Source organism: Macrobrachium rosenbergii, chromosome 44, assembly GCF_040412425.1.
Source record: "Macrobrachium rosenbergii isolate ZJJX-2024 chromosome 44, ASM4041242v1, whole genome shotgun sequence".
NCBI lineage: Eukaryota > Metazoa > Arthropoda > Malacostraca > Decapoda > Palaemonidae > Macrobrachium > Macrobrachium rosenbergii.
The window spans coordinates 35,810,570-35,825,610 of NC_089784.1; the positions used below are offsets into that span (position 1 = coordinate 35,810,570).

The 15,041-nt window shown below is 51.3% G+C and overlaps 1 long non-coding RNA gene across 1 annotated transcript in view; it reads right to left on the bottom strand.

The window, feature by feature from the left end:
- The window catches only part of LOC136829524 (uncharacterized), a 28,284-nt gene extending 13,537 nt beyond the window's left edge, over positions 1-14,747 (bottom strand). Inside the window, exon 1 of the long non-coding RNA XR_010850410.1 lies at positions 14,653-14,747. This is a non-coding gene — a long non-coding RNA (uncharacterized lncRNA). The remainder of the gene's footprint in view (positions 1-14,652) is intronic.
- Between the last annotated feature and the right edge of the window lie 294 nt (positions 14,748-15,041).

Genomic DNA, 15,041 nt, shown 5'->3' on the forward strand with positions numbered 1-15,041 from the left:
AATGCGAAGGTGGCTGAAGACAAGGCGTTGAAAATCGAAGGCTTGCAGAGGAAATACGATCATTTTAATCATGTCTTGAGCATTAGGGTGATTGAAGTCAAATTCCTGAAAGACGACATCGCTCGGAAAGCCATGAAACTGGCCAGCGATGAGGAGGAAATGTTGGTCCTGGAGGAAAAAGTGAACAATGTGGAAGCAGAAAACTCCAGGTTATTAAAAATAATCTCAGACTATGAAACAAGGCTCAAAGGTCCACAAGAGGATGTTCTCGCTTTCGAAGACAGGTGGCACTGGAGGAGAGAGAAATTTTACAGATGAAACGAGTTCTCGATGGTGACAGTCGAAAGAACACGCTCCTACTGTCTCAGGTAGAAACACTGAAATTACGCGTTTCTAAACAGGAAGAAGAACAAGATGATGATGAACATGCTGAGACAAAGCAGGAAAGGGAAAAAGAACAGAATACGGCGAAGTTATGAAGGAAATAAGATGATTCAGAGAGGAGCAAGAAGCGCCACAGATAGATGCGCGAAGAACAGGGGAAGAACGAGATGGAAAAACAACTCCAGAATCTTCTGAGGAAAGTGGAAGAAAAGCCAACCTACGAGCACGAGGGAGAATTCGCCAGAGCAGAAGACAGGACGAAGGAAGCCGAAGCCGGGGTTGTGTCTGGAAGGAAGGAGGGAAAGAAAAGGAAGACACCCCTGGCCCGCAGATTAAGAGTCAAACGTGGGAGGCTAAACGGAAAGGAGTTTGTGGAGTTCGGTGTTAAAATTCACCGCCCAGAAACAAAAGGTGAAAAAGATGGACCGCCCTCTAAATTACTACGAGGACATGACCGAGACTCAGGCACTGTACGCGGAGCTCACCAGAAAAGATGAAGAAAATCTCCACCTGTGGGACATGATTAACATCGCCAGAATTAGGAATCAACACCTAGAGGAGCGAGTGGGGTCCGAAAAGGCAGAGAACAAGCAACGAGAGAATCACATTGCTCAGATGGAAGGAGATTTTAAAATGGACACTGAAGACACGGAGGACCTCAGGCAAAGAGCTGGACAAGGCGAACAGCATTGTCACCCAAATGAACAAGGAAGTTGACGTTATACAACGTAAGCTCATGGAGATGAATTTGGTGATTGAAAAGCAGGAGAAAATCCATGGCAAGCAGGCAGACAAGTTATTCCACCGTCAGAGAGAGAAGGCAGAGCTGGAAGAGCAAGACCAGGGACTCCAGCAAGAAAACGAGAAGATGCAGAAGGAAGGAGACCCCAGGATATGTGAACTCGTGCGGAAGAACGGCCAGCTAGGCTTCATGGAACTGGCGCTGAATGCTAAGGAAAACGAACAGCTGGGGAGGAGATTCCATTGGCCTTGGAAGACCCATCGGCTGGAAAAGGCAGGACCAACTGGCCTGCACCTGCACCTAAGGCTGGAAGGGGAGCTACTTTTGAAATTCACTGGCCTTGGAATAATGACCAAAAACAAAACTGGACCTAATCTAAGACATGGACCTTCACCTGAAGATGGAGGAACGAAGGTAGCTGGGGGCTGCTGGAAGTCCCTTGGCCTTGGGATGAGGACCAAAAACCGAATGGAACCTGTGATAAGACCTGCACCTGCACCTGAGGCTGGAGGATGGAAAGCAGTTGGGGGGCTGCTGGAAACTTCTTGGCCTTGGAATGACGACCAAAAACCGAATGGGACCTGAGATAAGACCTGCACCTGCACCTAAGGCTGGAGGTGGGGAAGGCAGTTGGGGGGCTCCTGGAAGTTCCCTGGCCTTGGAATGACGACCAAAAACCAAATGGGACCTGATATAAGGCCTACACCTGCATCTGGGACTGGAGGATGGGAGGCAGTTGGGGGGCTGCTGGAAGTTCCTGTCCTTTGAATGACGACCAAAAACCAAATGGGACCTGAGATAAGGCCTGCACCTGCACCTGAAGCTGGAAGATGGAAGGTAGTTGGGGGGCTACTGGAAGTTCCTTGGCCTTGGAATGACGACCAAAAACCAAATGGGACCAGAGATAAGGCCTGGACCTGCACCTGAGGCTGGAGGATGGAAGGCAGTTGGGGGGCTGCTGGAAGTTCCTTGGCCTTGGAATGACGACCAAAAACCAAATGGGACCTGAGATAAGACCTGGACCTGCACCTGAGGCTGGAGGATGGAAGGCAGTTGGGGGACTGCTGGAAGTTCTTTGGCCTTGGAATGACGACCAAAAACCGAACAGGACCTGAGATAAGACCTGGACCTGCACCTGAGGCTGGAGGATGGAAGGCAGTTGGGGGCCGCCAGAAGTTCCATGGCCTTGGAATGACGACCAACAACCGAATGGGACCAGAGATAACACCTGCACCTAAGGCTTGAGGATGGAAGGCAGTTGGGGGGCTGCTGGAACTTCTTTGGCCTTGGAATGAGGACCAAAACCAAAACAGGACCTGAGATAAGACCTGGATCTGCACTTGAGGTTGGAGTATGGAAGGCAGTTGGGGGGCTGCTGGAAGTTATTTGGCCTTGGAATGAGGACCAAAAACCGAACAGGACTTGAGATAAGACCTGGACCTGCACCTGAGGCTGGAGGATGGAAGGCAGTTGGGGGGCTGCTGGAAGTTCCCTGGCCTTGGAATGACGACCAAAAACCGGATGGGACCCGAGATAACGCCTGCACCTGAGGCTTGAGGATGGAAGGCAGTTGGGGGGCTGGAACTCCTGGCCTTGGAATGACGACCAAAAACGAAATGGGACCTGGCCTGCACCTGAAGCTGGAATGGAAGGCAGTTGACCAAAAAAACCAAATGGTACCTGAGATAAGACCTGGATCTGCACCTGAGGTTGGAGGATGGAAGGCAGTTGGGGGCTGCTGGAACTTCTTTGGCCTGGAATGACAACCAAAACCAAATGGGACCTGAGATAAGACCTGGATCTGCACCTGAGGTAGGAGGTTGGAAGGCAGTTGGGGGCTGCTGGGAAGTTATTTGGCCTTGGAATGAGGACCAAAAACCAAATGGGACCTGAGATGAGACCTGGATCTGCACTTGAGGTTGGAGTATGGAAGGCAGTTGGGGGCTGCTGGAAGTTCCTGGCCTTGGAATGACGACCAAAAACCGAATGGGAAATGAGATAAGACCTGCACCTGAGGCTTGAGGATGGAAGGCAGTTGGGGGGCTGCTGGAACTTCTTTGGCCTTGGAATGACGACCAAAAACCAAATGGCACCTGAGATAAGACCTGGATCTGCACCTGAAGCTGAAGGATGGAAGGTAGTTGGGGGACTGATGGAAGTTCCTTGGCCTTAGAATGGGGACCAAAAACTGAATGGGACCTAACATAAGACCTGGATCTGCACCTGAGGCTGAAGGATGGACGGTAGTTGGGGGCTGATGTAAGTTCCCTGGCATGGAATGAGGACCAAAACCGGCCTTTGAAGACCCTGAGATAAGACCTGGATCTGCACCTGAGGCTAGAGGATGGAAGGCAGTTGGGGGGCTGCTGGAACTTCTTTGGCCTTGGAATGACGACCAAAAACCGAATGGGACCTGAGATAAGAGTGCAACTGCACCTGAGGCTGGAGGATGGAAGGCAGTTGGGGGCTGGAATGGGACTGAGTTCCCTGGCCTTGGAATGACGACCAACAACCGGAATGGGACCCCTTGGAATGAGATAACACCTGCACCTGAGGCTTGAGGATGGAAGGCAGTTGGGGGGCTCCTGGAACTTCTTTGGCCTTGGAATGACGACCAAAAACCAAATGGGACCTGAGATGAGACCTGATCTGCACTTGAGGTTGGAGTATGGAAGGAAGTTGGGGGGCTGCTGGAAGTTATTTGGCCTTGGAATGAGGACCAAAAACCGAACAGGACTTGAGATAAGACTTGGACCTGCACCTGAGGCTGGAGGATGGAAAGCAGTTGGGGGGCTGCTGGAAATTCCTTGGCCTTGGAATGACGACCAAAAACCGAATGGGACCTGAGATAAGACCTGCACCTGCACCTGAGGCTGGAGGGGGGAAGGCAGTTGGGGGGCTGCTGGAAGTTCCCTGGCCTTGGAATGACGACCAAAAACCAAATGGGACCTGATATAAGGCCTGGACCTGCACCTGAGGCTGGAGGATGGAAGGCAGTTGGGGGGCTGCTGGAAGTTCCTGGCCTTTGAATGACGACCAAAAACCAAATGGGACCTGAGATAAGGCCTGCACCTGCACCTGAAGCTGGAAGGTGGAAGGCAGTTGGGGGGCTACTGGAAGTTCCTTGGCCTTGGAATGAGGACCAAAAACCAAATGGGACCTGAGATAAGGCCTGGACCTGCACCTGAGGCTGGAGGATGGAAGGCAGTTGGGGGGCTGCTGGAAGTTCCTTGGCCTTGGAATGACGACCAAAAACCGAATGGGACCTGAGATAAGGCCTGGATCTGCACCTGAGGCTGGAGGATGGAAGGCAGTTGGGGGGCTGCTGGAAGTTATTCGGCCTTGGAATGAGGACTAAAAACCGAACAGGACCTGAGATAAGACCTGGACCTGCACCTGAGGCTGGAGGATGGAAGGCAGTTGGGGGGCTGCTGGAAGTTCCCTGGCCTTGGAATGACGACCAACAACCGAATGGGACCCGAGATAACACCTGCACCTGAGGCTTGAGGATGGAAGGCAGTTGGGGGGCTGCTGGAACTTCTTTGGCCTTGGAATGACGACCAAAAACCAAATGGGACCTGAGATGAGACCTGGATCTGCACTTGAGGTTGGAGTATGGAAGGCAGTTGGGGGGCTGCTGGAAGTTATTTGGCCTTGGAATGAGGACCAAAAACCGAACAGGACTTGAGATAAGACCTGGACCTGCACCTGAGGCTGGAGGATGGAAGGCAGTTGGGGGTTGGGGGCTGCTGGAAGTTCCCTGGCCTTGGAATGACGACCAAAACCAAATGGGACCTGAGATAATGCCTGGGATGTTTCTGCACCTGAGGCTTGAGATGGAAGGCAGTTGGGGGGCTGCTGGAACTTCTTTGGCCTTGGAATGACGACCAAAAACCAAATGGTACCTGAGATAAGACCTGGATCTGCACCTGAGGTTGGAGGATGGAAGGCAGTTGGGGGGCTGCTGGAACTTCTTTGGCCTTGGAATGACGACCAAAAACCAAATGGGACCTGAGATAAGACCTGGATCTGCACCTGAGGTAGGAGGATGGAAGGCAGTTGGGGGGCTGCTGGAAGTTATTTGGCCTTGGAATGAGGACCAAAAACCAAATGGGACCTGAGATGAGACCTGGATCTGCACTTGAGGTTGGAGTATGGAAGGCAGTTGGGGGCTGCTGGAAGTTCCCTGGCCTTGGAATGACGACCAAAACCGAATGGGACCTGAGATAAGACCTGGATCTGCACCTGAGGCTTGAGGATGGAAGGCAGTTGGGGGCTGCTGGAACTTCTTTGGCCTTGGGAATGACGACCAAAAAAAAATGGGACCTGACACCTGAGATAAGGATGGGAGGCAGTTGGATCTGGAAGTTCCCTGGCTGAAAAACCAAATGGGAAATGAGATAAGATGGAAGGAAGGATTGGAAGGTAGTTGGGGACTGATGGAAGTTCCTTGGCCTTAGAATGGGGAACAAAAACTGAATGGGACCTAACATAAGACCTGGATCTGCACCTGAGGCTGGAGGATGGACGGTAGTTGGGTGCTGATGTAAGTTCCCTGGCATGGAATGAGGACCAAAAACCGAATAGGACCTGAGATAAGACCTGGATCTGCACCTGAGGCTAGAGGATGGAAGGCAGTTGGGGTGCTGCTGGAAGTTCATTGGCCTTGGAATGACGACCAAAAACCGAATGGGACCTGAGATAAGAGTGCACCTGCACCTGAGGCTGGAGGATGGAAGGCAGTTGGGGGGCTGCTGGAAGTTCCCTGGCCTTGGAATGACGACCAAAATAACACCTGCACCTGAGGCTTGAGGATGGAAGGCACCTGCTGGAACTTCTTTGATAAATGACCTGGATCTGCACCTGAGGCTGGAGGATGGAAGGAAGTTGGGGGCTGCTGGAACTTCTTTGGCCTTGGAATGAGGACCAAAAACCAAATGGAACCTGAGATAAGACCTGGATCTGCACCTGAGGCTGGAGGATGGAAGGCAGTTGGGGGCTGCTGGAAGTTACCTGGCCTTGGAATGACGACCAAAACCAAATGGGACCTGAGATAAGACCTGCACCTGCACCTGAGGCTGGAAGATGGAAGGCAGTTGGGTGGCTGCTGGAAGTTCCTTGCCCTGGAATGAGGACCAAAAACCAAATGGGACCTGAGATAAGACCTGCACCTGCACCTGAGGCTGGAGGATGGAAGGCAGTTGGGGGCTGATGGAAGTTGAATGGCCTTGGAATGAGGACCAAAAACCAAATGGGACCTGAGATAAGACCTGCACCTGCACCTGAGGCTGGAGGATGGAAGGCAGTTGGGGCTGCTGGAACTTCCCTGGCCTGGAATGAGGGACCAAAAACCGAATGGGACCTGAGATAAGACCTGCACCTGAGGCTGGAGGATGGAAGGCAGTTGGGGGACTGCTGGAAGTTCCTTGGCCTTGGAATGAGGACCAAAAACCGAATGGAACCTGAGATAAGACCTGGACCTGCACCTGAGGCTGGAGGATGGAAGGCAGTTGGGGGGATGCTGGAACTTCTTTGGCCTTGGAATGAGGACCAAAAACTGAATGGGACCTAACATAAGACCTGCACCTGCACCCGAGGCTGGAAAATGGAAGGCAGTTGGGGGGCTGCTGGAACTTTTTTGGGCCTGGAATGAGGACTAAAAACCGAATAGGACCTGAGATAAGACCTGCACCTGCACCTGAGGTTGGAGGATGGAAGGTAGTTGGGGGGCTGCTGGAAGTTCCATGGCCTTGGAATGAGGACCAAAAAGTGAATGCGACCTGAGATAAGACCTGCACCTGCACCTGAGGCTGGAGGATGGAAGGCAGTTGGGGCACCTGAGATAAGACCTGGATCTGCACCTGAGGCTGGAGGATGGAAGGAAGTTGGGGGACTGCTGGAACTTCTTTGGCCTTGGAATGAGGACCAAAAACCAAATGGAACCTGAGATAAGACCTGGATCTGCTCCTGAGGCTGGAGGATGGAAGGAAGTTGGGGGGCTGCTGGAAGTTACCTGGCCTTGGAATGACGACCAAAAACTGAATGGGACCTGAGATAAGACTTGCACCTGAAGCTGGAGGAAGGAAGGCAGTTGGGGGCTGCTGGAAGTTCCTTGGCCTTGGAATGAGGACCAAAAACTGAATGGGCCCTGAGTTAAGACCTGGACCTGCACCTGAGGCTGGAGGATGGAAGGCAGTTGGGGGCTGATGGAAGTTCCCTGGCCTTGGAATGAGGACCAAAAACCAAACAGGACCTGAGATAAGACCTGGATCTGCACCTGAGGCTGGAGGATGGAAGGCAGTTGGGGGCTGCTGGAACTTCTTTGAGGACCAAAACCCTAGGCTTGAGATAACCTGCACCTGCACCTGAGGCCTTGGAATGAGGACCAAAAACCGAATGGGACCTGAGATAAGACCTGCACCTGCACCGGAGGCTGGAGGATGGAAGGCAGTTGTGGGACTGCAGGAAGTTCTTTGGCCTTGGAATGAGGACCAAAAACCGGATGGAACCTGAGATAAGGCCTGGACCTGCACCTGAGGCTGGAGGATGGAAGGCAGTTGGGGGGATGCTGGAACTTCTTTGGCCTTGGAATGAGGACCAAAAACTGAATGGGACCTAACATAAGACCTGGATCTGCAACTGAGGCTGGAGGATGGAAGGAAGTTGGGGGCTACTGGAAGTTCCTTGGCCTTGGAATGACTACCAAAAACCGAATGGGACCTGAGATAAGACCTGCACCTGCACCCGAGGCTGGAGAATGGAAGGCAGTTGGGGGGCTGCTGGAACTTTTTTGGGCCTGGAATGAGGACCAAAAACCAAATGGGACCTGAGATAAGACCTGCACCTGCACCTGAGGTTGGAGGATGGAAGGTAGTTGAGGGCTGCTGGAAGTTCCATGGCCTTGGAATGAGGACCAAAACTGAATGAGACCTGAGATAAGACCTGCACCTGCACCTGAGGCTGGAGGATGGAAGGCAGTTGGGGGGCTGCTGGAACTTCTTTGGCCTTGGAATGAGGACCAAAAACCGAATGGGACCTGAGATAAGACCTGCACCTGCACCAGAGGCTGGAGGATGGAAGGCAGTTGGGGGGCTGCTGGAAGTTTTCTGGCCTTGGAATGAGGACCAAAAACCAATGGTACCTGAGATAGAACCTGCACCTGCACCTGAACCTGGAGGATGGGGCAATTGGGGCTGCTGGAGGATGGACTTGGAATGATAACCAAAAACTGAATGGGACCTGAGATAAGACCTGCACCTGAGGCTGGAGGATGGAAGGCAGTCGGGGGGCTGCTGGAAGTTCCCTGACCTTGGAATGAGGACCAAAAACCAAATGGGATCTGAGATAAGACCTGGACCTGTACCTGAGGCTGGAGGATGGAAGGCAGTTCGGGGGCTGCTAGAAGTTCACTGGCCTTGGAATAAGGACCAAAAACCAAATGGGTCCTGAGATAAGACCTGCACCTGCACCTATGGCTGGAGGATGGAAGGCAGTTGGGGGCTGCTGGAAGTTCTGAGGACCAAAAACAAATGGGACCTGAAAGACCTGCACCTGCAGGCTGGAGGCTGGAGAACCAAAAGCTGAATGGGAATGAGGACCAAAAACCAAATGAGATAACCTGGATCTGCACCTGAGGCTGGAGGATGGAAGGCAGTTGGGGGGGCTGCTGGAAGTTCCTTGGCCTTGGAATGAGGACCAAAAACCAAATGGGACCTGAGATAAGACCTGGATCTGCACCTGAGGCTGGAGGATGGAAGGCAGTTGGGGGGCTGCTGGAAGTTCCTTGGCCTTGGAATGAGGACTAAAAACCAAATGGGAAATGAGATAAGACCTGGATCTGCACCTGAGGCTGGAGGATGGAAGGCAGTTGGAAGTTCCCTGGCCTTGGAATGAGGAATAAAAACCGAATGGGACCCGAGATAAGACCTGCACCTGAGGCTGGAGGATGGAAGGCAGTTGGGGGGCTGCTGGAAGTTCCTTGGACTTGGAATGAGGACCAAAAACAGAATGGGACCTAACATAAGACCTGGACCTGCACCTGAGGCTGGAGAATGGAAGGCAGTTGGGGGCTGCCGGAAGTTCCCTGGCCTTGGAATGAGGAATAAAAACCGAATGGGATCTGAGATAAGACCTGCACCTGCACCTGAGGCTGGAGGATGGAAGGCAGTTGGGGGCTGCTGGAAGTTCCCTGGCTTTGGAATGAGGACCACAAACCAAATGGGACCTGAGATAAGACCTGGATCTGCACTTGAGGCTGGAGGATGGAAGGAAGTTGGGGGCCTGCTGGAAGTTCCTTGGCCTTGGAATGAGGACCAAAAACCAAATGGGACCTGAGATAAGACCTGGATCTGCACCTGAGGCTGGAGGATGGAAGGCAGTTGGGGGCTGCCAGAAGTTCCCTGGCCTTGGAATGAGGAATAAAAACTGAATGGGACCTGAGATAAGACCTGCACCTGCACCTGAGGCTGGAGGATGGAAGGAAGTTGGGGGGCTGCTGGAAGTTCCTTGGCCTTGGAATGAGGACCAAAAACAGGACCTGGGAACTGGAGGATGGAAGGCAGTAAGACCTGCACCTTCACCTGAGGCCTGAGGCTGAGGATGGGAGGCAGTTGGGGGAGCTGCTGGAAGTTCCTGGCCTTGGAAAGAGGACTAAAAACCAAATGGGACCTGAGATAAGACCTGGACCTGCACCCTGAGGCTGGAGGATGGGAGGCAGTTGGGGGCTGCTGGAAGTTCCTTGGCCTTTGGAATGAGGCACCAAAAACCAAATGGGACCTGAGATAAGACCTGGACCTGCACCTGAGGCTGGAGGATGGAAGGCAGTTGGGGGCTGCTGGAAGTTCCTGGCCTTGGAATGAGGACCAAAAACAAATGGGACCTGAGATAAGACCTGCACCTGCACCTGAGGCTGGAGGATGGAAGGCAGTTGGGGGCTGCTGGAAGTTCCTGGGCTTGGAATGAGGACCAAAAACCAAATGGGACCTGAGATAAGACCTGGACCTGCACCTGAGGCTGGAGGATGGGAGGCAGTTGGGGGGATGCTGGAAGTTCCCTGGCCTTGGAATGAGTACCAAAACCGAATGGGACCTGAGATAAGACCTGCACCTGCACCTGAGGCTGGAGGATGGAAGGCAGTTGGGGGGCTGCTGGAAGTTCCTTGGCCTTGGAATGAGGACCAAAAACCGAATGGGACCTGAGATAAGACCTGGACCTGCACCTGAGGCTGGAGGGAATGGAGGTTGGGGGGGCTGCTGGAAGTTCCCTGGCCTTGGAATGAGGACCAAAACAGAATGGGACCTAAGACCTGCACCTGCACCTGAGGCTGGAGAATGGAAGGCAGTTGGGGATGCGGAAGTTCCCTGGCTTGGAATGAGGAATAAAACCAAATGGGATCCTGAGATAAGACCTGGACCTGCACTTGTGGCTGGAGGATGGTAGGCAGTTGGGGGATGCTGAGTTGGAGGATGGAAGGAACCTGGACCTGCACCTGAGGCTGACAGCTGGAAGTTCCTTGGCCTTGGAATGAGGATCAAAACTCCCTGGAAGACCTGCACCTGGGTTGGAGGATGGAAGAGTTGGGGACCAAAAACCAAATGGGACCAAAAACCAAATGAGATAAGACATGGACCTGCACCTGAAGCTGGAGGATAGAAGGCAGATGGGGGGCTGCTGGAACTTCTTTGGCCTCCTTGGAATGAGGACCAAAAACCAAATGGGACCTGAGATAAGACCTGCACCTGCATCTGAGGCTGGAGGATGGAAGGCAGTGGGGGGGCTGCTGGAAGTTCCTTGGCCTTGGAATGAGGACCAAAAACTGAATGGGACCTGAGATAAGACCTGCACCTGCACCTGAGGCTGGAGGATGGAAGGAAGTTGGCTGCTGGAAGTTCCCTGGCCTTGGAATGAGGACCAAAAACCGAATGGGACCTAACATAAGACCTGGACCTGCACCTGAGGTTGGAGGATGGAAGGTAGTTGGGGGGCTGCTGGAAGTTCCCTGGACTTGGAACGAGGACCAAAAACCAAATGGGACCTGAGATAAGACCTGCACCTGCATCCGAAGCTGGAGGATGGAAGGTAGTTGGGGGCCTGCTGGAAGTTCGCTGGCCTTAGAATGAGGACCAAAAACTAAATGGGACCTAACATAAGACCTGGACCTGCACCTGAGGGTGGAGGATGGAAGGCAGTTGGGGGGCTGCTGGAAGTTCCCTGGACTTGGAATGAGGACCAAAAACTGAATGGGACCTGAGATAAGACCTGGACTTGCACCTGAGGCTGGAAGATGGAAGGCAGTTTGGGGACTGCTGGAAGTTTCTTGGCCTTGGAAAGAGGACCAAAAACCAAATGGGACCTGAGATAAGACCTGCACCTGCAAATGAGGCTGGTGGATGGAAGGCAGTTGGGGGGCTCCTGGAAATTCTCTGGCCTTGGAATGAGGACCAAAAACAGAATGGGATCTGAGATAAGACCTGGACCTGCACCTGAGGCTGAAGGAAGGCAGATGGGGGCTGCTGGAAGTTCCCTGGCCTTGGAATGAGGATCAAAAACCAAATGGGACCTGAGATAAGACCTGCACCTGCACCTGAGGCTGGAGGATGGAAGGCAGTTGGGGGCTGCTGGAACTTCTTTGGCCTTGGAATGACAACCAAAGACGGAATGGGACCTGAGATGAGACCTGGACCTGCACCTGAGGCTGGAGGATGGAAGGCAGTTGGGGGTTGCTGGAAGTTCCCTGGCCTTGGAATGAGGACCAAAAACCAAATGGGACCTGAGATAAGACCTGCACCTGAGGGTGGAGGATGGAAGGCAGTTGGGGGGCTGCTGGAAGTTCCCTGGCCTTGGAATGAGAACCTAAAACCGAATGGGACCTAACATAAGACCTGGACCTGCACCTGAGGCAGGAGGATGGAAGGCAGTTGGGGGCTGCTGGAACTTCTTTGGCCTTGGAATGAGGACCAAAAACTGAATGGGACTTGAGATAAGACCTGCACCTGAGGCTGGAGGATAGAAGGCAGTTGGGGGACTGCTGGAAGTTCTTTGGCCATGGAATGAGGACCAAAAACCAAATGGGACCTGAGATAAGAACTGCACCTGTATCTGCGGGTGGAGGAAGGAAGGCAGCTCGGGGGCTGCTGGAAGTTCCCTGGCCTTGGAATGAGAAACTAAAACCAAATGGGACCTAAGGACCTGCTCTAAGGCTGGAGGATGGAAGGCAGTTGGGGGCTGGGAAGTTCCTGGCCTTGGAATGAGGAAACAAAACCGAATGGGACTTGACATAAGACCTGGACCTGCACCTAAGGCTGGAGGATGGAAGGCAGTTGGGGGCTGCTGGAACTTCTTTGGCCATCGAATGAGGACCAAAAACTGAATGGGACTTGAGATAAGACCTGCACCTGCACCTGAGGCTGGAGGATAGAAGGCATTTGGGGGACTGCTGGAAGTTCTTTGGCCATCGAATGAGGACCAAAAACCGAATGGGACCTGAGATAAGACCTGCACCTGCATCTGAGGCTGGAGAATGGAAGGCAGAACTTGGGGGGCTGCTGGAAATTCCCTGGTCTTGGAATGAGGACCAAAAACCAAATAGGACCTGAGATTAGACCTGGACCTGCACCTGAGGCTGGAGGATGTAAGGCAGAATTTGGGGGGCCGCTGGAAGTTCCCTGGCCTTGGAATGAGGACCAAAAACCGAATGGGACTTGAGATAAGACCTGGACCTGCACCTGAGGCTGGAGAATGGAAGGCAGTTGAGGGGCTGCTGGAAGTTCCCTGGCCTTGGAATGAGGACCAAAAACCAAATGGGACTTGAGATAAGACCTGCACCTGCACCTGCACCTGAGGCTGGAGGATGGAAGGCAGTTGAGGGGCTGTTGGAAATTCCCTGGCCCTGGAATAAAGAAAAAAAACAAAACTGGTCCTAATCTAAGACATGGACCTGCAGTTGAAGATGGAGGATGGAAGGCAGTTAGGGGGGCTGCTGAAAGTTCCCTGGCCTTGGAATCAGGACCAAAATCCAAATGGGAACTGAGATGAGCCCTGGACCTTCACCTGAGGACCATTTAAATAGTTTATATTAGTACTATCCTAACCCTACCAGTAAGCTGTGCAGTTTCAGAATACATATACCATACAACCCTTGAGATTCTGCATTTAATATATGACCAGTAATAGTTTTCAACACATGGATGTAACATTTCAGTTGGTATAGTCAGGCAAAACTTGGAAGATCCAAAACCTTTTTTTTTGAAAAGCATTGGTTCATAGGCTATGTAAAAAATAATCTTGGTAAATATGATGGACAGAATGCAGCATAGGTGAGATAAGTTGAAAAATTGACAGAGATAATAGGAAATTTGCCATATTTTGCCTATATTTTTATTTTCACCTCCGAGGGGCTGGTACTAAACATGGTGTCCCAAGGAACTTCTACCATGTTGAGCACCAGGCCCTAGGGGATGAATGCAAAACCATGAATGAAAGATGGCAAATTTTTCATCACCTTGCTCAATTCTAAAATGATCTCACCTGTACTGCATTCTTTGGAAGCTTGAATTTCAAGTCAATGGGCTCTGTTGGATTGTTCCATATGAATAGGGTTCATCTGAATGCTGCTACTAATACTACTACTACTACTAACTAATAATAAAAAATAATTCTATACACCCTTTCCTTTCTACAGTGTTAGCCTAAGGGCCAGCTGAGAAAGACAGATACAGGTTCTGCCAACTACAAAAACCTAACCTGGTAATTCTATATATTAGCTCCATGCCAGTTTTTACCTTTTCAACTGTTTTTTTCTCACTTTTAGGGGTTCTGATACTGGCGGTGCATCTGTTTGTTGTCGGCCAAATGGAATGTCCCTTTGCCATGTTTAGTACTGGCCCGGGGGCGGTTGGGTACCCATACGTTAGCAAGTTATTGCACTTGCCGGACGGGATATGAACCGTTCGAAACAGACGTACCTGTGCTCTGTCTTGTGAAGATCGTGTATGGAAACCCCTTATTGGATGGACTTCGGGGGTTAATTACAGGTTAATTAGGCTCGAGCGCCAAAAATGAAAAGTAAATTCATAATTAGCAACCAAAAAACTGTAGAACAAGTCAAGTTATAGTGCCGTCGGCGACGCGGAGCTACCCTATAGTTCTACCCCTAACCTTCCCTAGAATGCCGTGTCCTGACCAAACCAGACCTTATCTTCCTAACCTCACTTGGGACACCGTTCCCTGACCTGGCCTTGGGGCTTTGCCTCCCTACCCTGCCACCCCCCCAGAAGCAACACTGAACATGGGAAAGGCCTGCTGACTACCCACATTGATGTTAGGGTAAAGCTACACCCACAATACCCCTCCTAGGATAATGTATGGGTCAGGTCACCCTCAAATACCTCAGACACCTCTAGGGAATACCCTACCTGATACTGTACCTGACATTTTACAAGGTTATGGCATTGTTTCACATAAGTTACGTTTACATAACGCTTTAAAATAAGTTTAAATGAAAGAACAACGTAACGGACGACACCTACGATCATTATATAACGAAATAAAACGACCAAGGTGCCGAAATAACTCAAATATCAAGAGAGAAAGGGTGGCTGCAATTCCACGTCTGTGTTTTTACATTCTGGGAGAGCGATAACGAGCCTAAAATAAAAACCTAAAAGAATATATGAAATCATAATATAATTTTTGGAATATAATTTAATTATTATCACTAAACTGTTATACTTATTTATCATTTTATTTAATATTTATGTTCAATATCACATTCAACATATGTTTAAAATGGACATTCGCAATTAACTTTAGGCTTGTCTGTTTTAAGAAATTTACGGGGACTGCTACGCTATAGACACCTATTGACAGCTGAAGTAACTAAAATAACAAAAAAAGACAAAAAAGACCAATAAATACT